This window comes from Oxyura jamaicensis, chromosome 12 (genome assembly GCF_011077185.1).
Source record: "Oxyura jamaicensis isolate SHBP4307 breed ruddy duck chromosome 12, BPBGC_Ojam_1.0, whole genome shotgun sequence".
Lineage (NCBI taxonomy): Eukaryota > Metazoa > Chordata > Aves > Anseriformes > Anatidae > Oxyura > Oxyura jamaicensis.
The window spans coordinates 4,257,401-4,284,014 of NC_048904.1; the positions used below are offsets into that span (position 1 = coordinate 4,257,401).

Sequence of the window (26,614 nt, forward strand, 5' to 3'; positions counted from 1 at the left end):
ATTGCTGGAAATTTTAATAGCAGGCTAGACAAACATATTTCAAGAACAGTTCAGGTAAAGTTGATCCTGCCTTGAGACAAGGGACAGTACTAAGAGGACTGAAGATCACTTTCATGGCAGTTTTCAGGATTTATCCTTTCAGGAGGTTTTCTGATCTCTTTAAGTGCCACAGAAACTGCAGTGCTCTGTACTGCCCTACAGAGGCTGAAAGCCCATACCTTTTGTTAAATCAGCTCTCAGATTTCCATTGCTGTTTTACAGTCTTTTGGCTCAGGAGTATCTTTGTGAGAATAGCCTATTTTGTGTTGTCTGTGGCTGATTCATTGCTTCTAATGCAGGGTACTCCATTACTTACTATTTCTTGATACCGAGCTTAATTATCCTGTATCAAATTAAGGTCCAAACCAACACCAGCTTTCTGAAAAGGCTGATATAATCCTCTTTTCCAAATTGTAATGAGGACAACTAGTCATACATTGCTTCAAATGTTAACACTCTTGCCCTTGCTGTGCAGTTTCCAGTTGTCCATTGCCTGGCTCTGAATTTCCTGTTGTTCACATTGCCATACCCTGGATTTCCTGCTGAATCATTCTATCTGGGGACGCTAGTACCAGTTCATATGTGGTTGTCCCTCTGAACTAACAGTATGTCTTTCTAGGAGGAAGCTGCTAGCTTCTGTTGGTACAGATTTTCTTAGCCAGTGGTTGAGGAGTAGAACTGAAAAACAGTTACAAAGGAAAGACAGGCACTCCCTATCTGACTCATTAAACTCTCTGCGATGACGTTTGGAAATATCCTTTAAAGTCATAATCATTTGCAATCATGTACTCTCAATCTTTTTGCAGGTTATTGTGCCCTTCCACAATAGCAGTCGTATTACAGTTTGCCTAGTATCATTAGATAAAACACATTCTATTCATACAATGAGAACTCATTTAATACTATATTTACCAATATTTAACACTTAATATTAACTATTTTTCATGCTGTGATGATTCTACTGCCAGTAAAGTAATGTTGCCATAAGCAGAAGGTGCTGGAGAGTTCTGTAATCAAAGGTGGTTGTTTTCTGGATGTTTGGGGACTTTTACAAGGGGCTGGGAAGTTAATTCCCAGTGCCATCTCAGCAGAAACATACAGGCTAGGTACTCCTTAAAGATGTATTTTACATTCTTAGGCTTATTAAAGGAAACAGAAATGTCAGTCTGTAAAAATATTTGCCTATGTAGCATTTTCTTGCATCTTCTCAAGGAAGTTAGTCATAAAATTGTAAAAGAATGAGATGTCCTAGTAGTGTCTTTTGTTAATTTTGGACTCCATACAACTCAAAAAAACAGTTTTTTATAGAGTTTCATGAAACTTAAGGCATGATTTGTCATTAGACTAATTTCTGTCTCTGGTTTTAACAGAAAGTTCCTGTAAAGTTTTTGTATCCCACACTAGCTGTAGCCCACAAGAAATGTTTTGACACTTGCTTTTAAATAAAGCCCATTTCTTTCTCACAAGGTGATTTGAACAGTAGTTGGAAGATGGGATATAGTTATTTACATTATCCAGTTCCAGTTTCCCCAGATCAACACAAATTCCCATGGAAATTCTAGTTACATTAACTTTGACAGAGATATGGGACTGTTTTTGGAAACTTAAAAAAAAAAAAAAAAAAGGAAGAAAAAACCAACATGGGAATACTTTTCATTTTTATTAATATGCAGTATCTTAATTTTGTTTATTAAAGAAATAAATTAAGGTTAGTTTCTGCTTAGTTTCAGACAGTTTTCACAGGAGACAAAAAAAAAAAGAGAAGTCGGACAAATATTGGCCAAGCATCAGCCCAGTAAGAAATCCCATAATAGCAGAAATCCGGAGGTGGACAGCAATAAAGTGAATAGCATGAGAAAGGAGAACACTAAAAATGAGTATGTAGCTATCATACTTAATGGAAAATGATTTTGTATTCTTGGAGTTTAAACACACCTTGATGAGGAATTCTTATGGCACCGTTGGATCCAGCTGACATCCCATCCCGGCAGTGCGACCCGGGGGCTCTCTGCAGCCATTGCAGTGCACTTACAATGCAATGCATTTTGCAGTTTTGTGCTCAGCTAGCTCTCAATGTGTATTACAAACTGTATGCATTTTAAAATGATGTAAACATTAATTTTCTCTGCATCACAGCTTTCGACACCCCCAAAGTTATTGCTTTTCTCCTCCTCATAGAAATAGAAGGTCTGAGACCGCAGTTTCAGGGGGATTTAAGGGCACTTACAACCTCTGGTTTTCACCCATCCTTACAGCTCCATTATCAGATTTATTTACCTTTTGTTTGAGAAACATTTGTTCCTTCATGGGTCGTTAGTTTTTCTGCTCCATCAGTCACCTAGGTAAGTTAAATGACGCACAGCTTCTGTTTTGCCAAGTTCTGACTGCATCACCTTCACCGCATGCAGCTGAGCTTGTGGCCAGGCAGCAAAGGGTAAGGACAAAACTCCAGGCTCCTGCAAGACAGTCAGGAACAGGCCTTTTTTTAAAAAAAATATTATTTATTTATTTTTGTATTTCCATTGGAAGGAAAACTGTAATAATTATCTGTCTCCACTAGATGTCCATATTTCAGCAATTTTCAGTCACAGCTTCAATGAACACAGTTGCCCTGTGCAAAATGCACAATAAGTGCTATGCTCCACTGAAAGTTGTAAAGACAAGACTGACTTTCACACTAGTGGCGTTGTGTGCCTGGGTCTTTGTATAAAAAGGCACTGAATCTAATGCAAAACACACACACACAAAACCCCTTTTACTTCATGCATCTAATAGTCATTAAACCACCTTCAGAAAAAGGACCTAGAAGGCTGTCAGCTATTGATTATTATTTCTCTGGTTGTTTACAACATTGCATTTCTTAATTACTTTTTTTTTTTTTTCCCAAATATTATGTGCTTTGAATTAACTGGTGGGAGTAAATAGTTGGAAAAATTGGAAAGATTTATTTATTTATTTATTTTCAGTTTGGCTTCAAGCTTTTCTGTACACAGTTCTTCTTGCATTCAGATGCATGCAGATGCCAAAAACAGTGGTTCAAATGTTTAGGTATGCCTGAATAATTAATTGTTCAATAATAGTTTTTCTCATGGCATTTGTCTTCAAATATCAGTAGCCAATATTACCTACTTCTCCAATGAGTGTTGGGAAGCACAGTTATGCTCATGTGGACATATGTTTTGGTAACTAAGCACATGTTCTTTTTTATGCTCACAATTTTGAACAAGCTGTCTGTAGACAGCCTTTTGGCCTTGGTATTCATTTACTGAAGATGCTTTTCGCTGCTTTGGCTGTGCAAGGGACCCTTACGGCAACTGTGAACAGCAGGGTTTGCACTCCATCTTAAGTGCGTGCTCATCTCCTGCCAAAATAGTGAGTGCAGTGCTCATGGAAAGCACCAGGCTATGGCTCCAAACATCTAGCTGCGTGCGCTGGCAGATGAGTATCTCTGTCATCACTCTGCTCATTTGCCTCAGCATATCTGGAGAGTCGTCTTGTTATGCCAGATTGGTAGCATTACTCACTTCGCTGGTTACCTGTAACACTGCGAGCGGGGGTACCTGCTTATACCCTCCGTGATGTTTTTGTGATTTGCATACCCATTCATATACTTCTTAATTATTTATAGTTCAAGTACTAGGCAATTCCAAGGAGCTGAAATGAAGGCATTACTTACCATTAGTTTATCCTGAGCTGAATTCCAATAACCCAGAAGAGAGACTTTTTTCACTGTTTTTCTTCTTCTGGTTTCCTATGCATTGCCAGTTATATTAAATGTAGGGATAGAATAGATTTTAGAGAATGCTGTAAATCAGACCATCTAAAGACTGCACTTTCAGGACCACATGCAGACCAGGTACTAGCAATTTACAGTTCATGTAGTTGTGTGTATAACTTCTAAAACTGAATTTGTCTCCAACACTTTTAGCTCATTTGCAATATTAAGAAATCAGAAATAGGTTAATTTTTATTATACAGAAAAATGAAAATTTGGTGACACTCCATTTAATCTCAACACTCTCTGATCCAGGAGCATGCTTTAACATAGCTCTCTGCCATTAAGGACACACATAATACTATTGGGATTCAGATGTTATCTGAAATGTGTCTCAAAGCTCATCCGAAATGCTGTCTAGGTTCATATGTCATAACTGAAAAAAGGACAAAACAACAAGCAAATCAGGATGGATCTCTAAATCATCACATTTTTAAGAATTGAAATAAGCCAAATAAATCAATTTGCTGCCAAAAGTATATATGTTTTTAAATACAAAACAACAGAACATCCTCTTATGGAGCATCTCCCAATCCTGAATATTTACTTTCCGTTTGTTTAATAACAGGAAAAGGTTTGGAGCTCTTTTGTTGAGTTTTTCATGTCAGCATCTTAATATACCTATGCTATTCTTAAAACTTTTACCAGAAAAAAAAAAAAAAAAAAAAAAAAAACTAGTGCCATGGCCTATACTAGGAAATGTTCTGTTTATTTTAAATGCATTTATGAGCACACAAAGGCAAACAATTGCCTATCATAAACCAAGTGAGCAACTTGTAATGGCTTAGTATCTCATTTGTACTTCTTTGTAGAGTTCCTTGGCTCATTTGTCCCTGCCCTTCCTGTGTTCTGTTCATTACCTCTCTCTGGACCTTTTGAACTCAAGTATAGATTAAATCCTCTTTTTTTTTTTTTTTTTTTTTTCCATTTCCGCATTACCTGCTGGGCTCTGCTTCTTTCTGTGTCTTAGCCATAGTGAACATTGGGCTAAAGGTTTGTCGTACAGCTGTTACTGGATGCACAGGATGAGGCTTGCCCCTAGCCTGAAGGAGTGGAATAACAAGCCGAGGGGCTGCTTTTTAGGTACAGAACTCTTAGACTCTGACAGATGTGGCAAATAGCTTTCAAAGCTCTCTAGGCTTCATACAGAAGTAGTTTAACCTACTTTGGCCTTGCCTGTTCTATGGTGGCAACTGAAGTAACTACAGCAAATTTTGGCCTAATCACGTTACAAACGTAGGCGAGTTCTGCCTCTGTAGGACAGGCCAAGCCGTACCAACGAGGCCAGTTCCCTGCGCAGAGCCATTACATGATGTGGGCCTGTTTGAACAATGAGTAAGGTACAAACTGCCAGCAACGGGCTTCCCTTAGGAACATAACTGCGGGCACAGCGGAGTTTGAAATCCAGCTTTTAGATTAAAAAAAAAAAAAATCATAAAAGGAATAGAGAAACCTAGTTTCTATGTATCAAGACACATAAAGGACAGTCGCATTGGCATATGCAGTGAGCTTCATGGAGGCTGCCAGGACTTGGGCCCTGAGGACATCTTATATACTTCAAGGAACTGGAGGAGAATGTGCCATCTTTGCTCTTTTGCTATGCATCTTCACTGACTTAGCTACACAACAGATCTCTGGCTTAGAAACCAAAGTTTCAGAGGTAAATATTAGGCTCAGACTTCATTGACGATATCTGCTTCCTGACTATTGTTACTAAAATAAAATTCAGCAGAAAACTAGGAGGACCACTCTCACTGCTTTAAAAATGACTGGTCTCGCATTCACTGAATAAAGAAGCAATGCTGTTGATCTGAAGTAGTTTACCAATAGTTTGTCTAAGAAACACCTTCTGTAATTGAGATGACTGTGGCTGATTATAACTAGAATGGGTAAGTCAATCACAAGCCCTTTAAAACTGCATGCTGATATGGGCATGCTACTTCAGCTAAAGTAGACGTCTCTACAGCAAGTAGAGACCAGGTCTGCTGAGTGGAATTTGAACAGTATTTAGTAGGAAGGGCTCTGTAAGCAAGATATAATTTGGGAATATCAGGGCAAAATGGAAGGAGCTGGTTCAGAAAGACTTTCTACATTAATCTAAGAATTGAAAACATGAGCATATTAACCCTGATCATGACCATGGTCACTGAAAGAGGTGACTGTGTTAATATGAACATGTTAATAAGATCATAGTAACAACGTGAGCAAACTAAAGAGGCAAAAACAGGACAGAACTAGTTGGTCAGGCTTCTTCTGAGCTGTACAACCACTAAAAGGTGCTTCGAATCTCAGAGGATCTATGGGTAGCTGAAAATGATCTCTGCTAACCTTTTGAAAGAGTGGCATTTTATGTTGCATTTGATATGTGGATGGACAAACTAATACAGAAGCTATCATATTATAGAAGGCTTTGTTTTCATTGCTCAGAATGCAGGCTTTTTCACCTTGAAATAGGTGAAAAACTAGAAATATTAGAACTATTCTGAAGTAAAAGACTAAGCACTTTATTTTTAGCATGATGTAACTGAGCTATTCTCCAAACCCACATTTGGAGCTGGCCTTGGTGTATTTAACTCAAGGCTAAACTGAAGTGCTTGGTCTTCACTGAGCTTTTACCTCAAGATTACTTCTGCACACTACTTGCCATGAGGTAAAGATCGAAGCTTTTTTAGTAGCCAAATTAATGCCTTAGAATATGTTTCTGCAAGGCTATTTTGACACATGATAAAATATACACCAACCTACAATTCTTTTGCTCAAACCCTTCTTATATAAATCCAGAAGAGAGGCATGTAGCCAAGCAATATGGATGGCTGCATCTGAATAACAACAAGCTTGTCATTGTAATGCAGCATGAAACCTACTATGCAATTAATGACCCGATTGGATTTCATATCACAAAGACAGAAGCTGATGAACACGTGACTGCTAGTTACTGGCATTCAGATCTGTAAAGCAGTCAATACAGGCATGCAAATCATCAGCATATATTCAAAGTCCCAGCAAAATTATACAGATACATAGTGTGTGTAAAGCTTGCCCCCCATCCCATTTCTCATAGCCTTTCCCTGACAATAGCAGATACAAATTACACATACAATTTACTGATCTAAAATGTATTGGTTTTCAACATTTATCACGTTTAATATAAATGATTGCTATTCTGTTGTGTCCCAAAACATTGGAGAAAAATGAGGGATGTTTGAATTGCTTAATGCCTTCAACCTGCCACAGGTGGAACTCCATCTATGGATGAACATGTTCCACTCATTGTATTGTACCCACAAAGTCCCACAGGAGAACCACAATTCTGCAAACTGCCTTTAGGGTACTGCTTTATGTATTTGGATCTTCGGCTAGGAAAATTGCTTTTAATCAGAGAGTACCCTGATGAATACACCTCTGAAAGGGTTAATGTGTATTCTTTTTAAAGTGGTTAATAACTGGAACAACATACATGTGCTGAATTTGTTCTAGATAGAATTGTATGAGTTTAATATACAGGATGCCTGGAACAATGGAATAAAAATTCATGGTCTGCCATACTGTTGCCCAGCCTGATGGACACAATCATTGCCTGCTGATATATAGAACTTAGTCATTTGGGGAATGATAATAAAAAAATATTGTGAAGGAACCGTCCCCAGGACACATGTATTTCACATTTGCATTCTGCGTATGTTTGTGTTACCCGCAGGTTGCTGTCAGGGTGTAGCTGCAATTTTGAAGTCTAATTCTAGCGCCATATAAAGAGACGTTCATTATGTTAAACAGACCACAGTCATGCAATGACATCTGAACTTTACTTCCTACACTACTGACGGCTGCAGGCACAACACTCTTTATTCTTCCTGGCAGTCACCTGTTTACCAGGCCAGTTTTCCTGACCACTGGTATGCCCATTGGTAACCTTATTTCCCTTTTGTCATTGATCAGATAGAAATTTCTGTGCATACTCCTGAAGAATGTTACCGTTTAAACCATGCATGCTTTTTGTATTCTCTTATCAGATCCTAGAGGCCTCTAATACCTTTTTTTCTTTTGTTGTGAAAACTGCTTCTTTAGCTTTCTTTTCACCTTGAGGTATAAGTTTCCCATCTAGTATTACTTATTTGTACAATTATTTTAGGTTTATCTAATTTTTATTTATTATTATTTTTTAAAGTTCTTTTGTAACTTCTAAACTGTGGTATAAACACCTTTTTTTTTTTTTTTTTTTTGTCTCCATAATGTCCTCAGAACCTTAATGTTCTTCATTCACTTAGCTTATAATATGCCTTGGCTAAGGTTTAGCCTTTTCTAAGGCAGGGGTTGTTTTCAAATGCAGCCGTACAACAGCAAAGTAAAATCTTGTTCCTGCTTCAATCCCTAACACTGCTTTAATGCAAATACGATGGTGTGTATACTTTTTTAAAGCTAAAGTTACTCAGTGGAAAGTCTCACAGGTCCCAAATTAGCAAAACTTTTGTAAAGTTCATATTACTAATCTATGGAATTTATAACAGAAGTGTTGAAATCACTTACGCTTTTGCTGACTCATTTCCCCCATGGGATGGCTGATGATCCCAGAAATACCCTCACAGCAGTTCAGGGCACATAGTTGCCATCTGTACCATAAAGAACATACCGAACTCTCAGCTCTAGCTCATCTGAAAATTTTTGCTTAATATACCTTATTACACTGCAAAAACAAGTCTATTACAATTGCAATTTTCTTTTATAATCAGTTCTGACTCAGATGCTAAGTAAGGATGGTATTTACAAAATATCTCTATCACCATGAATTTATCTTGCCAAGAGAAGTTAAATGGTTACATATTAAAAAGACTTTATAAGCATGATATGCCACAGTAAACATTAGTAAAAGCTGTTCTAGAACTATTTCTGTCTTTTGTTGGGAAACAAATTATTGAGGCTTGAAGGGGAAGACTGCTTAGTAAAAGGAAGGAGAATTAAACATACTGAGGTTTTGAAGGAACTCATACTTGCTGATTAAGTGTTTTCTGCAGAAATGCAACTAATGTTTCCTTCTTTTTTAATTCTTAATTCAGGCCCAACTGCCAGTAAATGATTTTCTTTACTGTGGGAGGAGGTTTATTTTTAGGCACAAGAACAGCATAGATTAAGACAGCAGACTGAAAATCAAGTCTTACGTATGTTAAATAAACCACCACTCTTGGTGTCAGCTTATTCATCTTACTGTGTCTTAGCTTAACTTGCTTTTAGAAACAACTTTTCAGTAGCTATCTGCCAAGCCTATAAAGCTGCCTTTCATCTAAGTCCCTTTTCTTGTCTTTTTGAAAGCATCTTTCAGTTTATAGCTTCAGGCCTTATAACTTTAGCAGGGCTGAATTTTGCAGTACTTTGAGACTAGGAGTGGAGTTGGGATTTCATCTTGTCTATAAACTTGCCTCTTGATCCAAAAGCAGGACTGTAACTGTTATTATTCCCTTTTGGAAGTCTGATGAGTGGTGAGCACTATAACCACAGTGCACTTTTAAAGCAAAAGTATCAACCTCAATATGTAATAGATAAAATACTTCAAAACTGATCTCTCTTACCAAATATTTAACATCACCAGACAACAACCTGATAACCAGCTGGTAAAATAATTAGTTTTTTTACATATCTGCTGGGCTGTTGGTGCTATTTTTCTGAGCGTGTTATCACTCACTTTCCTTATTCTAAGTTGAGACATCCAAGAGATCTACCTTTTAAAAGAATGTTTCTACTTTCCTCTTGGAAGTATTTGTGTCCACCAATGCTGTTTACAGAACTATAGTCTATGTTGAGCTTTTCCCTCCTGTTACCGTCTTGTTGAGTGAATGCATCAATAGAGAAAATAATTCTGATATAGTCAGCATAAAGTGTTCATTACATTGTTAAAGAACACAATATTATCTGTCATATAATTTAGCTTTCAGAAGTGTTGAAAGACTAAATTGGTTAATGTTAATTGGTTAAGTTCCCTGAGTCCCATACATAATCGTTGGTAAATATGCTGTTAGGTTTAAATGAAGGGCAACTCTAAACTTAGTACTGTAAACTTCTTTTTCAGCAGAGTTGTACTTTGCCCATATCAGCTGACCAATTAAAAAATTGTACTTTTCTATTCCTCCTCAGCCAGGAGTTAACATAACTCTGAGTGAACTGCTGACTACAGTTCATCCCCTGAAACTTCAAACAGAATTGTTTACTGAGTTTCAATCAATTACACCTATACAAAGTCATTATAAGTGACAGGCTGGTCACCAAGGGCAATGTTTGCTGATATGGGGCATTGTGTGGGTTAATTTGAAGACCTAATTTGACCTTTCAAACTCTACACTTTGGATGCATGCAAGAATCCTGAAAGAATCTGATCTTGTGTTCCAGAAACCAAGCTAAATTTTTCAGGCTTTTAGAAGGAAAAATAAAATAAAATAAAATAATAAAATAAAAATAAAATAAAAATTTCTAATGTTCCCCATCCTAGTTACAGTAGTCAGTGTAACTTTATATAGACATAATTCTGTGTGCCTACTGTCACCAAACACATGACAAAGTCACATGCATTTATCAGTCCTTTCACAATTTCTGCTTGCTGTAGAAAACATGCAAAGTAAATATCCATTGATTCTTGCAAAAATCTTAGGATTTGAAAGTGGTTGATACTGTATATATTAATGGCATGGCTATCTGATGACAGCCTGGTGTCAGTAATGTGTATTAATGGGAAGTCTTGGGACTAGAAACTATTAATACAACTCACTGCAAGACTGTAGCACGATTGCACCAATTCTTGCAATGGGTGTATGGTTCCCTTGAGTCAACACTGTCTGATTAAAAAATGACTTGTGGTTGGATTTGAATACTTGGAATAAATAAAACAGCAACTGACTATTATGCAAGTTCTATATACTTTCCTCATGGACTTTCACAAAGATGCCACATTTCTGACACCTTTCCAGCAGGCTTAGAGGCACCATGGTCTAGGCAGACAGGATGCTAGACTACAAATATGAATCCTGGGTCCTATTCCTCATTCTGACATACAGTCAGCAAGTAACACTTTGGTTACTCAGCCTCCTTATTTTAAAAACAGAATGGAGCCACTTACATTCCACTTACTTTGATGTTAACAGAGGACTGTTATTTAAGACTTATTATTTCTCATAATTCTTTTAAAAAGACCTTTAAATGTAATTCCTTTAAAAAAATCTTTTAAAAATGATTATGTATTCATAGGAATAGTAACATCTATCTAAATGCAAATTTACTCCTTCATCCTATTAAGTATCTGTAATGCATATTTAAAATTTCCATAAGCCTCCTTACTCCATAAGGAATATTCTGGTCTCATAGGAAAGTGGTAAGAATTTGAAAATGTTTTCTAAAGCACACTTACAGTCTGCATGCAGGTTGCAGTAAATTGAAAAGACCCAGAAAATACGGATTAAATTAAAAGTGCTGGTGAGGAGAGAATTTAACTATTCATTCACATCTACAACTCTGAACCAGCAGTAGTGGCAGAAGTTCAGATTCTGAACCATAGAAAAGGCCACTCTGTGACAGCTGATAAAATGGGGGCCTTACGCTTATTTACATAACAATGGTTATAGAGGGATTGAGGACCATCAATTCGCTACAAGAAGGACATCGAGGTGCTTGAGCGGGTCCAAAGAAGGGCGACGAAGCTGGTGAGGGGCCTGGAGAACAAGTCCTACGAGGAGCGGCTGAAGGAGCTGGGCTTATTCAGCCTGGAGAAGAGGAGGCTCAGGGGTGACCTTATCGCTCTCTACAGGTACCTGAAAGGAGGCTGTAGTGAGGTGGGGGTTGGCCTGTTCTCCCACGTGCCTGGTGACAGGACGAGGGGGAATGGGCTAAGGTTGCGCCAGGGGAGTTTTAGGTCAGATGTTAGGAAGAGCTTCTTTACTGAAAGGGTTGTGAGGCATTGGAACAGGCTGCCCAGGGAGGTGGTGGAGTCACCATCCCTGGAAGTCTTCAAAAGACGTTTAGATGTAGAGCTTAGGGATATGGTTTAGTGGGGACTGTTAGTGTTAGGTTAGAGGTTGGACTCGATGATCTTGAGGTCTCTTCCAACCTAGAAATTCTGTGATTCTGTGATTCTGTAATTGTTTATACCTGTGACAAATTATTTTATCAATTACAACAGGGCAAATATTGATACAAAATGAATTCTTTGCTTCTGCTTTCAATTGTTTCTGATTTTACATAGTCAAGTGACATTGAATCAGAGCAGAGAGGTGAAATAAACCCATGCTCTGCTAATTAAAATCTTCCCATATATGTCCATACAGATTTTTATGGATGGCCAGTGTTAAGTATGAATATCCCCTAATGAGAAAAAAAAAAAAAAAAAAGGAATTGCTAAACACTATCTCCTTATCTCCTTATGTCCCTTACCTCCTTTTAATCTCGTATTTTGTAATACAGTGAGATTTTTCCTCCTGCTTCAAAGGAAGATGCTAATAAAGAACATGAAATGTTGCATTTCTGCAAAAGCTACTGTCTTTGCTGGAGTGATAGCAGTGGTTCTAAAACAAATATGTGTCGCAGGTTGACTAAAGACCTAAAATTCATGGGTTTCATCTTGTCCTCAAGAGAAAATCTCTTTCAGGTCACAACTGAAATAGCCAGGTTACGTTAGGTTTCAGAGAAATTAAACCCTCTCTTTGATACCAGCTCTGGAGCTGTGGACGCAGCAGTACGATGGCTCCCATTCAGATTATGTCACACACAGATGGTTTTTGAATCTGTGGTCCTAGACCACCAGTGTCAGCCCTGCTTCTTTGCTACTTATACATTGCAATCTTTTCAGAGATGTTCAAAATAACCATATGCATGACAACTGTTGAAAGGCTAAACATTATTCAGGTTATTTCTACCTCTCATTTTTTTTTTTAAAATAAGTGGTTTAGGGTTAGGAAGGATCTGGAGTTCATCATTGTAATTTAGACTTCAGCACAGAATATCGATGTAGATAATCTCACCAGTGTTTCTTCCACATACCAGAATTTCAAGGCAAACTCAAATGTTTAGTCTCTTCCACTTGGCCGCAAAATTAAATAATGTCAATGTACATAAAAATTAAATATATGTACTTTACTACCTACTATGTAATAACTTCTATTTGTAGCACAGGATACCTAAATTTAAGCTACTAACTGCTGTTTCAAGAGAATAGATAAGAGGTGTGATCTATTTTACATTTCTGCAAGGCAGTTTATACTCAGAATTAGCAGATTCTAACTATCTGTGAAGAAAAAAGGTAGTGGATATCATCTTATTTCATAAGAAAAACTGGAGTCTGCTATATCTTATCATTGTATAGCCAAAACAAAAAGGAGATGCCAAAGTACTAGCTTTCTTTAGAGATACTCCACTGCTATCTGTCTGGTGCCATTGAACGAAAGGATCCAATGTCATTTAGGTCTGACTGTGGTATATGATATTTTGGTGACATTATCAGAACATTTAACTGTAGAAGCCAAGGGAATTCATAATTTACTACCTATTTGCAACCACTTTTGGGAGAGGAATTTTCAGTAGCAGTCAATTCATATTGGAAATAAAAAAAAAAAGAAAGTCTTCTAGGAAGAAGTGAAGCTTAACTTCATCAACCACAACTGCAAATAAAGGCAGACACATTAGAAATAGTATTTTAAAATTGGCTAGGAATTATGTTAATATCATTATTAATTCCAGGAAAACTGTCCTTTTTTTTTTTTTTTTTTTTTTTTCCAAGAGGAGTGAACTTTCATTTTATGAAACCAGTACTACAGTGTTCACAACCACAGAAAGAAGTGAAAGGGGGTGAAATGGACCGTTAGCCCACATAGAATTGTTTTCTACAGCAAAATTGCCAGAATTTTGTTGAATCTATCTTTAGGTCTGTGCTGATCACTAATATTAAGTATGTCCTCAGCCTAAACCTTCCTATGATCCTAAAGTAATTCCCTCCACTGCAGTTTCTAATGTCTGTTAAAACTGAGAAGGTCATACAGAACTTCGAATTTTAAAGCAAACCCTATCCAAGTCATCTCCCAGTCTGCCTTTGCACAATGTTTTTAAACTTCTTTCAAGGCTAGAAATTGCACAGCAACTGCTTATTTCTTTGATTTTAATTGTCGAACTGTTCATGAAACAAGAACAATAACCTGTTAAATAATTCCTAGAAGGCCAACTCATCATAAAGAGACAATCAGCAATTCAGTGTTTCTCAAGCTTTTTACATTTTGTTCTCCTTCTTTCCTGTAATAATCTGACACGGCCAGCCAGCCCGAGCTATGCTGTGTATTGTCTAAGCTCTCAGCCTTTGGTCTCCTTTACCCTCACTGGCTCAGAGACGTTGATTCACTCTTCACATGGCTGCCAGAAAAGGAAGAATTTTCACAGGAAAGAGAGAAAAAAGTGAGAAAGTGCCTGCACTTTGTCACAGTACTTTAGGATATACTCTTTCCTCTTCCTCTAGGGTCTTCCCTAGTTTTGAGAAACTCATATGCATGTGAAAGAGGCATCACAGAAAGATTAAGATAACTTCAAGGTAAGTTTAAGGTTGACCCTAAAAACTAGGTTACATTTACTTTTAAGGTTCCAAGAAATGGAACTTAACATGGAAAAAAATGTTCTTCCATTATGGTATTTCAGTTTTCCTTCATTGTTTAACCAAAGCTTTCTTAAAAACTTCCATTTTTATTTATATTTATATTATTTATATTATTATATAATTAGTATTTATAATGTTATTGTATTTCATTGTTTCTAGTTGCATTTTGCAAACACTGCCTTGTATCCCTCCCCATATGAATGTTCTCTTTCACTTAAATGAAGTATCAGGAACTGACATCTTAACAGACAATATTTGGTCATCATGCTTAATTCCTATCGCTTTGAAGGCAAGTAAAGGCCACCTAGGGCAAATATACCACAAGAATGTCTTGCCATTTTGGAATTACACCAAACCTCGGCTATTCATGAACTTCATGTGGTTTTGTCTAGTACTGAGGTGAGGTGAAACTTTTGTTGTCTTTTTCAAACATGGGCCTATTGCAGCACTGCAGGGTCATGTTACATCAACATGAAGTTTCAAAATATAGTAGAACCAACTTGGCCCTGGATTATTTATTTATTTTTAAATTTGGTACTAATGTGTAAGAGAGCAGCAGCATTACTGACAAAATACTGAGGATTCAAAATATCTGTCCTTAGCTTTCCAGTGACCCTAGGAAAGCAACCCATAATCCACATATTTTAATTGCCACAGGGGTTTGCGGGCTGTGGAGGAATGGGAATGTGGGTAAGCATATTTCTGGAGCTATAATTAATCATGCTTTTTGCACGTGTGTGATTTATGTGACAGTCTCATCACTGTGGGAACAATGGAGTGTTCTAAAGAGATGTGAGGGTATATTGGTTGGAGGAAGAGGAGTAGATAGCAATTTCACTGTCCTGAATAAATCATGCATATAGGAAAGGTTCTCTTAAAATACAGAAGTACACTGCCAAGACTTATTCTTTAGTTTTCTACAGCCTCAAGATTATTCAAAGGGCGTCCCTAGAGTTTTTTGGCTACTGAGATCCAGATTCACCAGGAACTCAAATTAAAGGTTGCAGCAGAAGTCAGAGGTTGCTAAATGACACAAACTGGGGCCTCCAAATCTTCTGACAATAGATGTAGCAGAAGAACATGATCCCCATTCTCACCTGTGGTCTGTCCCAGGACACCCTGCTGTCAGTATGTTGCCCATTCTCCCAGAAAGGAAGAAATGAATCATTCTGCAGCAGCTTTTTCTCACTTTGGCATAGACAGATAAGATATAGCCTGAGTATTATTTAATTCACAACCCTCTGAAACTTCATCGTCTTTTAAAACAGCATGGGGTATTCTAAAATTTTCCTGAGTGAATTCCTCATGTTCCTCCAGAATGATCCTGCTTCAATACAGACTCCATCAGATTTTGGAACAAGTTATGGCACTAAAAAAATCAGCATACCAGAAGCAGTCTTTTATCATAAATGCTGACCCACACACTTGGTGTGACCAAAAGCATTTTTTTCTGAGGTATATCATCTGACATCTACATCGCTTTTGTTCCCATCTCTTCCTCTTTTTTTCATACTGGTGCTATGAGATGTCGCCTTGCTGAGTCATCCTTGTGGCAACAAGACGGCGTAGTGTTAGTAAACAGGTCTGACTTACATAAGGGCTTGTAAAAGATTTGAATTTGTAGGTACATTGCTTGACATAGAGCAGTTGCAAAAGATAACCCCCTTCTATGTCTAGTCAGAATACAGCAATTTCTTTGCCCGTATGGTTTAGCAGAATAAGAAGACTTACATTCTCTTTAATTAATTTGCTGGGTAAAATGTGAAGGAAACAGATTTGTCATTTTGTTCCCTCAGTTAGCATCCTGCCATCCCCACACATTTCTTCATAGTTCTGGCTGTATTCAAGTTCCTAATCTGGATGCAAAACTGCTCCTAGCACAATTGCACTAAATAGGTATCTTTTGCTCGGACAAGAAATTACTCCATTTCTTCTCCTTTGAAAGCTTAAAAATTGCTATATAAATTATCTGCCCAATATATAATTATCTATAATAATCATCAGCTACACTAGAGTATTGCCTACAGCTTCTAGTGTACAAAATTTCAGGGTTCAAATTCAGCACTGGTGCAAATTTCTACGGTTCCCATGAGAGCCTGTAAGCTGGTAAATGTAATGTGAAGTACACTGGCTGTGCTCATTTACAAAAAGATTTCAGAAATAGTACTCTGCTAAATTACAATAACTCCAGCAGCATTTAATCCTAATGTTGGAAAATATACTAATGCTGGCACTGTTGAACCTTGCATCATGAAGCAAGCATTATTTTTGCTTTATACAAGTGTTATGTTACTTGAAAAATATTTTGTATCGAACACAAACCAAGTAAGCTTTAATATATATCAGCAAAGGCATTGAATAGTGTAAAGCCAGTGAAGTGTGGACAGAAGTAATATGTGTGGCATAACGCTTAACAGAAAACAAGTTGGTATTAGTCCTGTTCATTTAGAAGAGGATGCTCAGTAAGGCCTTTTTTTTAATTACCTCAACAGAGATAAGGAATTGAAGATTACAAATACTAAATTAATATGTGCTCCTAGAAGTGGCTTTGCAGGTGAGGTTGTATAGACACTAGTGACTTCATGAACAGGTACTTAAAATCCTGCTGCCAGAACTGTACTATCCTATGTATAAGTAAAGTGAATTCTCCAGTGATTTCATTGACATTTGACTTGTCTCATATGTATAAACAGAGGAGGAAATAAATGGATAAAACAAAACCCTAGTAGGATTCCAGAAACCCAGCCATTCTTTTCATTTATTCCCGCGGAGGGATGTGACAGAAGAAACATGATACAAGCTGTTGGTTCTACTTATTACCTTTCACAGAGCTACTACCTGCAAAAAAATAAATAAAAATTATTTCTGTCTAATATCCTGAGCCACTGGATGATTGTTAGGTTGAGTCAGGGCACCATGTCTGGTATATTAGATATCTAGAGTCTCTCTGTCAAAGATGTGACTGCCAGATGCAAAAGGAAAACAAGAGAAATGTACATATATGCTGTGGTTGTGCCTGTGTAGCCATTGCCAGGACAAGTCTGAAAACATACACCATGCCTCCCCTATCAGATGATAGAAAAACTTGCTTTCAGTAATGGCTCAGACTAAGGGACAACAGGCAAATTGTTTAACATCAGGAAGGACCCTGTTCTCTACTACCTTTGAACACCAATTGCAGGCAGGGTTGCTGGATTAGAAGCACTAGGAATTACCCATTACAAGAATTTTAACATGAATCATACTTCTGTTAGGAAAAATTGCAAATATTTCATGAAATAAATAATACTGTTCTCAACTTCACAGATAGAATAGTGACTTATAGCCATAAATTAAATGGGAATCACTTTTCTATAACTGGAGAGGCTTCTCCTGTTCAGAGGCAGACATAAAACAAAGGGAGACTTAATGATCAGCCACCAAGAACTTGTGCCACCTGCCACCAAGATGAGGAGGCAGGAATAGAAGTCCAGCAAACAAAGCAGCTTAGCCAGTTTAAGATGTTCAGGAGACAGCCAGCTGCTCGCTGAAACAACTGAGAGTGAAAATGATCATTCAGAAGCCAAGACGGGTAGCTACAGAGGATTGGTCTGAAGTTTGAGTCCAAACACTTATTCATTCAGTGTTTTTAAAGCCAGTTTATCTGAATATTGCTGATATTTCAGAAGGATGATGATAATTCTTCACACTCTGATTCTGCTTACAGACCTGTCTGAAACCCCTTCTGTACAAGTATTTCCAGCTCTGTCTCACTGATGGCTGGCATGTTGCCTGCCTCTCCTGTACGTGAGCTCAGGCTCTGCTATCCCTTCCACCAATGTCAGGACATTGCCGACAACCAGGCAAGGCCACTGCCCCTTTAATCTTAGCTGGCTAACGTGTGAGGAAAGGAGGTGCGAAAATTACCTCTCTGCACAGAGAAAGCACCAAGGGAATTCTCTCGAGTTACTCTGTTTGAAAGCTTTCCCCCCACTCTGGCTGGCTTAGAGAAAATATGCAGCGCAGCCTTTCTTTCTGGGAGCATGACTCATAACAACTGCTAACATCTGAGGATGCAGAACAAATATCATGTGACCTGGGGCCAATTACAGCTGGGAATTTGGATTAGAAATGAAAGAAGAATGAGACATTTGTCACAAAGTACTCCATCCTTCAAGGAGAAGAAATTTTTCTAACAGTGAATAAAAGCAGCACTTCATTTTATTAGAAGTGCTTCTGTTTTGCTATTTTTTTTTCTTACCATAAGGACACTATATTTAGATGCAAAGCAATTCTCCCTCACGAGTTTTGCTTAAGGAAGCAATCTGTGAAATAATACAATATGCTTTCACTCAGGCTGGGAGGAGAGAATGTCACGCCTGTGAAAAGCTGCAAACACCTTGCACTTGTGAACAAAGTAAAAAAATGCAGTAGGATTGAGATTCTTTACAGTAGGTGTGCATGGGGTGATATTCTGCTGACAGCCAGGGTCAGAGCAAGGAGAAAAGCTTACACATTTGTAGTCTGGAACAAATACTTGGGGAGTGTCCAAACAAGATTTTATAATGGGATTATCTACTTCGAGTTAATGGGCAGTCAGCTAACCAGAGATGAAATGCTCATGTGTGGATACAAGGTCCAAGCAGTATTTTGCTCTGAGTGTTCACCTTGTTTTCTGCAGAACTACTGATGAAGGAAGGGATGTTGCCACATTGGTGACAGGACTGTGGGCACAGTGGATGAGGGTTCACCTGCTGGAAACAACCATCAAATAGTTTTTGGGGGGGTGGGAGGGTAATGCCCCTTTCTGCATTGCTTGTTTCAGAATTGGCACAGGACCGTGGCTGACCTTGGTTAAATACAGAGTGGTATAGTGCAGTCAGAAACATAGAAACAGGCCATTCTATTCACTCTGTGCTCTCGGCTTTAGCACGGCATTATTTAGCACGGCATTAATCAGCCAGTGACTCCTTCTAGATGTCCTGCTTCTCTAGGTCAGTGTCAAGTGGTTTGGTTTGATTCTGCTGTAGTTAGACATTTACCCAATTCTGTATTCCCCAGCTGGAGTAATAATCAGGCACCAGTACAGTCTGTAAGTCACAAAGTTCTTTTGCTGATAATTTCGTCATTTCTTTATCATCTGGCAGTGAACCACTGCTATCAATCTGGCAGAACTGAAGCAGTGGTGTTCTGCTTACAGTTTGTCACTCCACTATTTTGTCTATATGCCCAATCCTACACAAGCAAGCCAAGGAATTTTGCTAACTCAGCTCCAGCACTTATGCTTTGCAAAGCTCTGTAAACACAAGTTCCCAGAGAAGAAATCCAAGAGCATGTTGTGGCAGGGAAAAATATGTTTTAAATACATTTAGTGAGAATTACTTAAACAGTTCATCAATCAAGTGACACACAAAAAGTAAGATCTTGTTTCAAATCCTTCTTTTGCTTTGGGTATAGTAAAAGGTTAGTACATGGCAGGAAATTAAAATCGTATTTTATTTTGCCACCTGCTTCTTTCTATTACACCTTGGCCAATCGTGTGTAGTCTCAGTAAATTCCGTAACAGACCCCAGGGCAATGTGGGAGCAATAATGAAGCATCATTATGTTTTCTGGGAGCAACTGCTGATTGTAAGATTGGAGGCTCACTTCAGCTATAGGTTATTGCACACATATTTCAGCCAGGTGATAGCAGGAAAAATAACTAAGCTGAAAAATAGATAAACACTGATTTCGTTGATATGCTTCAGGAACAGATTTCTGAGAGCATCTAATCAGAAGATTTTTTTTTTTTCTAATAGTATTTTCTTTCTTCTCTTAAATAGATAATTATATCATCTAAATCAAAGAGAATCTATGGTGATTGGTAGGCTCAAACCCTCAGCCTCTGCTAAACAATTCCAGTGTGTGTTTTTGTCATATCTGCTGTTACTTTAGAACAGGCACAAAATGACATAGAAAGCTCAGTAAAATAAAGGATTTGAGGTGAGGCTGTATTTTACCTGGTGTCCACTTTTACTTCAGATAAAATTAATTATCACGCTGTTCCTGGCTCTGAAGAACTTCAGAGAAGCAGTAAAGAGCACTTAGGGCCTCAAGGTTAGATGTTGCAGTTTAAGGAAAGTTTGTTTGGAGGGGCTGGAGAAGGTCTTGAATATCACAGACTGATAGAACAATAGTGCCAGAAGGGGCCAAGAGATCTGCTAATCCATTCTGCTCTTCCAGTGCAGGAACTGAGAGACTTGAACTATTCCTGATAGTGGGGAGGAAAAAAATAGAGTTAGACAGCAGAAGTGTCTGAAAGAGTGACTGCTGTAGAGGAGCATTTTGGTATAGTTTCCCTTTTTCTGAATCATGTTTATTTGAGGTCATATATATAAAGCTTTGTGTAACAGATGCTGTTGTACAATAGCAGGAGTAGGCTGTGCTCCTGCAAAATCTCTTGCTTTTTATGAGCAAATTTGTAAATTGCACACAGGAAGTTAAACATACAGTTAAGTCTATTTGTTGTCCCAAAGGTGGGGTTTTGCAGGCTTTGTAGGCAGTTCCAGATCTGAAGAATGCTGTTGCCAGTGAAATGGAAAAAAAACAACACATTTAAGCACAATAAAGGAAACACACTGATGAAACACAATTAACTTGTTGCTCCTGTTATCATAGGGCATTGGTGAGGACATTTACTCGGTAAGCTGTTTCTTTCAGTGGATAAGCTTTTGGTAATGAGAATAGTATGGACATACAGAGAGACTAATCATTTCCGTCTTTGGAAGTAATTAATAAATAACTAGTTCATTTATAGGGATAAGCATAGTAGCACTAGTTACATCAGCAGTAGGAGAGGATCACATGACAACCTGTTGCTCAATTCAATCTGTTCAAAGTGTTTTGTACTTTCTGCTACATTTGAATACTTGGACCACATTTAAATGGAAAGATTGCCTTGCAGACCCTTCTCCTTTTGTTTTTGGATGCACCCACTCAAAAATTTTCACCTCACCCATGCAACAAGCAGCTTGCAAACATTGCTGATTCCTCCAGCCCTGATTGCGTATTATCCCCATGGCAAATACAATTGCCTAATAGAAACAAACATTAAGAAAGTATTTAACGTATTGCTTGTCCTCTAATAATAAAATGCAACAGCTGAAAACAAAGAGGAGAACTGTCACCCGGAATAGCTAGTTCTAAGCACCCAGTGTTTTGGGAGGGGCTCCAGTAACATGCCCAGTGCATTCTGAAATCGGCTCCCAGGCAAGACGGGACCGTGGTTTGTGGAAAGGTAAATCTGAACCCCTCTTGAATCTTAAAAGGAACATTTTCACCCCTGTATTACAAACTCTTACAAACTGTTCCTCTTACGATGATTTCCAGATTACACAAAGATTAACACAAAGAGCTCGAAATTCCAATTTAGGGTGATCTTTGAGAACTTGATCCTGCAATTAAACTTTTTCTGAAAGACACTAAATGCCCTTTAACACCTTCATGTGCATATAGTGCAAATGAACGGGATAGATCCCCTTCAAAGAAGCTCAGCACTGTTTAGGACTGAGCGTATATTCTATAAAGTGAATCTCTCAGCTCATTCAGCAAAGCTGTGCCAAGGTCCCGAGGAGAAGCCAGTGATAACCGCCTTCAGTGAAATGAAATAATTGCAGCACTTGAGCACCCTGAGGACTTGGAAACAATCTCGGTAACCACATCCCAGTAGGTGGTGAAGTATATACAATCACAGCAAGTGGAGGGGATTAGAGTAAAACTTCAGATTTTTCAGACAAACCCAACATTTTTTGTGCCTCAAATTTCCTTTGCCTGACTCAAAATACTTACGTCCTGGTTATTTTACAAGTCTCACGAATGTGAAAGTACAAAGGTACTTTCAGGTACCAAAGATGGTAAAAAGAAGACCAGAGGTGGAAGAAAAATTGAAGAGGGAACTAATTACACCAGCTTTGCTAGGTTCCATGGATATTCAATATTATTTATAGTAGCGAACTCCTTTAGAATTTCATGTAGTGCATGAGAAAAAGAAACCTTCTTTATATGACTGGAATGATGACATTGGGTGTCACAATACTGTAGAGCATATTATAGGCCATGATTTTGTCTCATTTTTATTTAGCCATCTGAAAGTTGCCCTGTCTACAGGAGCAGCATCTCCTGAGTGCAAGCCATATCACAGCTTGAGACAATGATCTTTGCAGAAGATTGTGCTAAGCTGAACTCCCAGCTTTGTAGAACAAGACTTGTTGGATGCCTGGCTTTTAGGCAGTCTTAAGTACTATGAAGTCCACCCATAATATACGTGCATATTTTTGCCTTTGTAAAAGGCTAGAAGAGAGGACCTAGAGAGGACCTAGAAACCCACCAGGAACAGATGTTGACAAATAGAATAGAATAAAATAAAATAAAATAACATAATAAATTCTGAAACCCTTTGGTCTAACTTACACATTAACTTACACATTCTATTTTCCTACTTAAATGAAGCCCTGATAATTAGCCAAGCCATCCTTCTTTGTGCCTTAGTGTTTTTTTTTTTTTTTTTTTTTTTTTTTTTTCCTCTGCAGTTTTTAGATCATTACTGGCCATTAACTCCTGAAATATCAGAGAGAATGTTAAAAAATATCTATTACTTCTCTAAAAGGAAAAGAATGTTATGAAAACAAACTGCGGCTTTTTAGGACTTTTTGCAATTTCCTGAGGCTTTTTCTTGAACTGGGGAACATCAAGTCCTCTCTCTCCAGCAATTCGTGGGAACAGTAGACCGTGTGCGAGAGGTTGGTGAGTTTAAGCGTCTATTAGAGAGGGAGAGACAGATTAATACAATTGTCTGGTTTCAAAATGTCTTTCGAAAGAGTGTTGCTGTCTCTAAAGTATATCCTGGATTTGAAGCATGCATTGTCAGCCAGTGTTGACATAGATAAGTTTGAAATGCCATCAAGAAAAGACTCCAGTCACTATATTAGAGGCTTGTTTACCACTGTCTTGGGAGAATGGCTTTTCTCATCAAGAAACAAGGTCTCCCTCTAAAAAGAAATAGATATCCTATATGAGGAATGAAATAAGTTTTTTTTCCTACTCCCCCTTTCCTATTATCTCTGTTCTAGTCATTAGAGGACTGTGCCATCAAACTCAGGGTAAGGGCATGATAATCATGGATTATGGTGGTAAGAATCAGTTGTCAGCCAAACAGATGTTTTGGCTACCAAGTAGTGCCTGAATTTTTTTAGCCACAGCAAAGTAATATTATTGTGTATTGGGATCATGATTTGCTTTATCCAGATGTTCGTGCCATGTTGCACTGTTACATTGCCAATTATTCCACAATTTGTAATGGCATATTTGTCTTTCTTTTGTACAGGTAAAACTTCACATTTGTGTTTGCTGAATCTCACTGTATTGATTCCAGACACTTCTTCCGATAGCTCAAGATCAGGCTGAATTAAAATCTTGTACTCCAGAACACTAAAGACCCCTTATTGTGATCTGATTTTAAAATGTTCTAAGTGCACTGTATATTCTATTATCCTAATAATTAAGGAAAAGTTTAAAACAGATGCTACCCAGAAAAACTGCTATGCAACTCAGTTGGTATGATTTCTCTTTTTCATGGCAAAAGATTGAGAAATACATTTTCATCCATTTTTGCCCTCATAATAGCTTCACTTTCCAGTGCTTCACTAACTTGTTTATATGAACATTACATTCAGTTGTGCAAAGTCATGCTATAGCACATCTACTGTTTCCTCTTTATTATCTAAAAAAGAAATTAAATTAATGTGGCATGATTTTACTCTTGACAAAAACATGTGGACTCCTTATTATCTTGCTATTGGCTGGGTGCTCTAAGATTGATCAAACAGCAAAAATTCAAATAACAAATCAGTAACCAGTTGGGAATTTGAAGCTCGCCTAATCTATAACTCTTCTGCTCCTTTCTTTTTCCTTTAAGAAGGAAAGAAAAAAAAAAAAGAAAAAGAAAAAAAAAACCTGTCCTCCTTAAGTCCTTTGAGACTTGTTTTCCATGATCCATGAGTTCTTAATGATAATCATTTAATGGTTCAGATTGTTTCAGCTATTTCCTTCAATACTCCAGGGTAAATTTCCTTACAGCTTGCTGATTTGAATATATCTAGCCCAGCTGAACATATTTAACCTATTCTTTTCTTACTCTCAATACTCGTTTGTTGCTAGTTTTAATTGTTCTATGCATCTGTTAGGAATTAACCTTCTACTGTGAAGACTTAAGCAAAGAATACATTGAACTATTAATATTTTTCATTGTCTTCTGTCATCTCCTCTTCTTAGTAATATTGTCCTATCAAAGTCAGCTCCAGTGATACACTCTAAACCATTACCTAGATGCACTACATTGGTTAGAGAATGTATCATTAGATCGTTTCACCTTGGTTTAATGTTTATTGAACAACTACACTGACCTGAGGTAATCTAGAGTAGTGCTTCTTCACAAGTTGTCTAGCCACTCTTGCTCTTCTATGAGGCATGAGACATTAGCACACAAAACCGCTAGGACAAAAAAAAAAAAAAAAAAAAAGAGTGGCTCGTGGCTCACTTGCAAGCAAACACACAACTGGGGAAATGAAGTTTTAAAGTAACAGTCCTAGCTTAGTTTTATTGATTGTAATTTAAAATATTTCTGGTGGTGCTTTATAAGATGGTCAGTGGAGCTTTCCTCTGAAAAAGTTGGAGGAATACTGCTGAAAGTACTGTAACAGGCGACTGACAATGAGGCTTGGTATGTAACTGGCTTTCTGCGTGATCTCAGGCTAATCACTTACCTCCAAGCCCAATGCACCAGCTTCCCCCAGTCACTAAAATGAACCTTGCTGGTACTGATTGTTGTAAGGCATCTTAAGCTGTTTGTAGACCACTCCTGAGCAAACCTTCTCTATTGGATTGGTCATGCGTACTGTTACAAAACCTGAGAGCCAAGAATGGTCTGAATATAGCAACATGTTTTCTTTGGTAAAGGTGCAATTTGGAGACTGAGATTTTATCTTTGAAACCACATTTGAAAGACATATTAAATGCCCAATAAAACATGTTGGATTCTTAATCCCTTGTGCAATTACTCATTTCAAATTATAGAAGAAGTATTAAAACGCAGCTGGGGTAATTTCTAAGAAAATCAGAAGATACAATCATACAACAACATTCTTGTGCCCTGCGGTTCTAACATATGCAAAATGCCTACTGTGCTTGAGGAGGTCTCCTGTCTGTGAGCATTGTAGAATTGGATTTTGAATAAGAAGTTCTTTACCATGCAGCTATCCAAGAGAAGTTTTCTTCCTCTGGACATCAAGCAGAATGTACCCACTGTTTGTGATTTAAGACTTACCAGGCATGCCAAGAATATATTAGCTTACTCTTGGCAGTGGGAATTGCATTTGTGTAACAACAAGCTTTAAAACCCTGTTAAGAAACATTGTCTGATCTGTAACATGGGACCCATTCATTTTGTTGTTGTTGTCATTTTACTGAAAAGAAAAAGTAGTTCACAAGACATTTTTCCAAAAATCTGTAGGGTACTTTGGAATGTCTTTTTTTTTTTTTTTTTTTTTTTTAAATTAAAAACAACAACAACAACAAAACAACAGATTGGGTAACAGCTCCATCCACTACTTATTTAAGGCTTGTTTATAACGTGAAGGAGAATGTTTGTTGTAAGTGTCTCCTAGACACGCTACTGTCCCTACACTATCTCACAATGTGAATTGCACAAGAATTTCAAAACCACTGCCTAAAGTTAGGCTCTTAAATCTATATATAAGTATTTAGAGTCAAGTTGCTTGTTGCTCAGCATTTCTGAATTCCAGACCTTGTATTCATTTGAGTAAATACGGAGTAGAGATGGAGAAAGATCAGGCAAGGGACAAGGAAAGGCCAATGAGCTAAAGCACTCACCTGTAATGCAAGGGACAAATGTTGCAAATCCCTGCACTACTCTCCAGAACCTGGGTTTTCACTCATGCCAGGCAACTGTCCACATAGGGAAATATTTCTAGATCAAGGTTTTTTCTTGATATAGTCATGGAATTTGTGAACAGTCTCATATTTGTTCCAGTGCAGACCAGAAGTTCATTTTGTAGCTTGCATTTATATTTGCTTATGCAGAAATGCACTTCATGCTTTCTGCCCCACTGTGACCATTTTTTGACATCTTGATCATGCATTCATGCTCAGCAGGAA

At 37.8% G+C, this 26,614-nt stretch overlaps 1 long non-coding RNA gene across 1 annotated transcript; it reads right to left on the reverse strand.

Annotated features, from left to right (window-relative positions):
- Positions 1 to 1,775: 1,775 nt before the first annotated feature.
- LOC118173497 lies at positions 1,776 to 24,930 on the reverse strand. Its single transcript, XR_004754238.1, has 3 exons — positions 24,844 to 24,930; positions 8,339 to 8,421; positions 1,776 to 2,495 (listed from the first exon to the last, which is right to left on the reverse strand). It is a non-coding gene; the product is annotated as an uncharacterized LOC118173497 (long non-coding RNA).
- Positions 24,931 to 26,614: the final 1,684 nt, after the last annotated feature.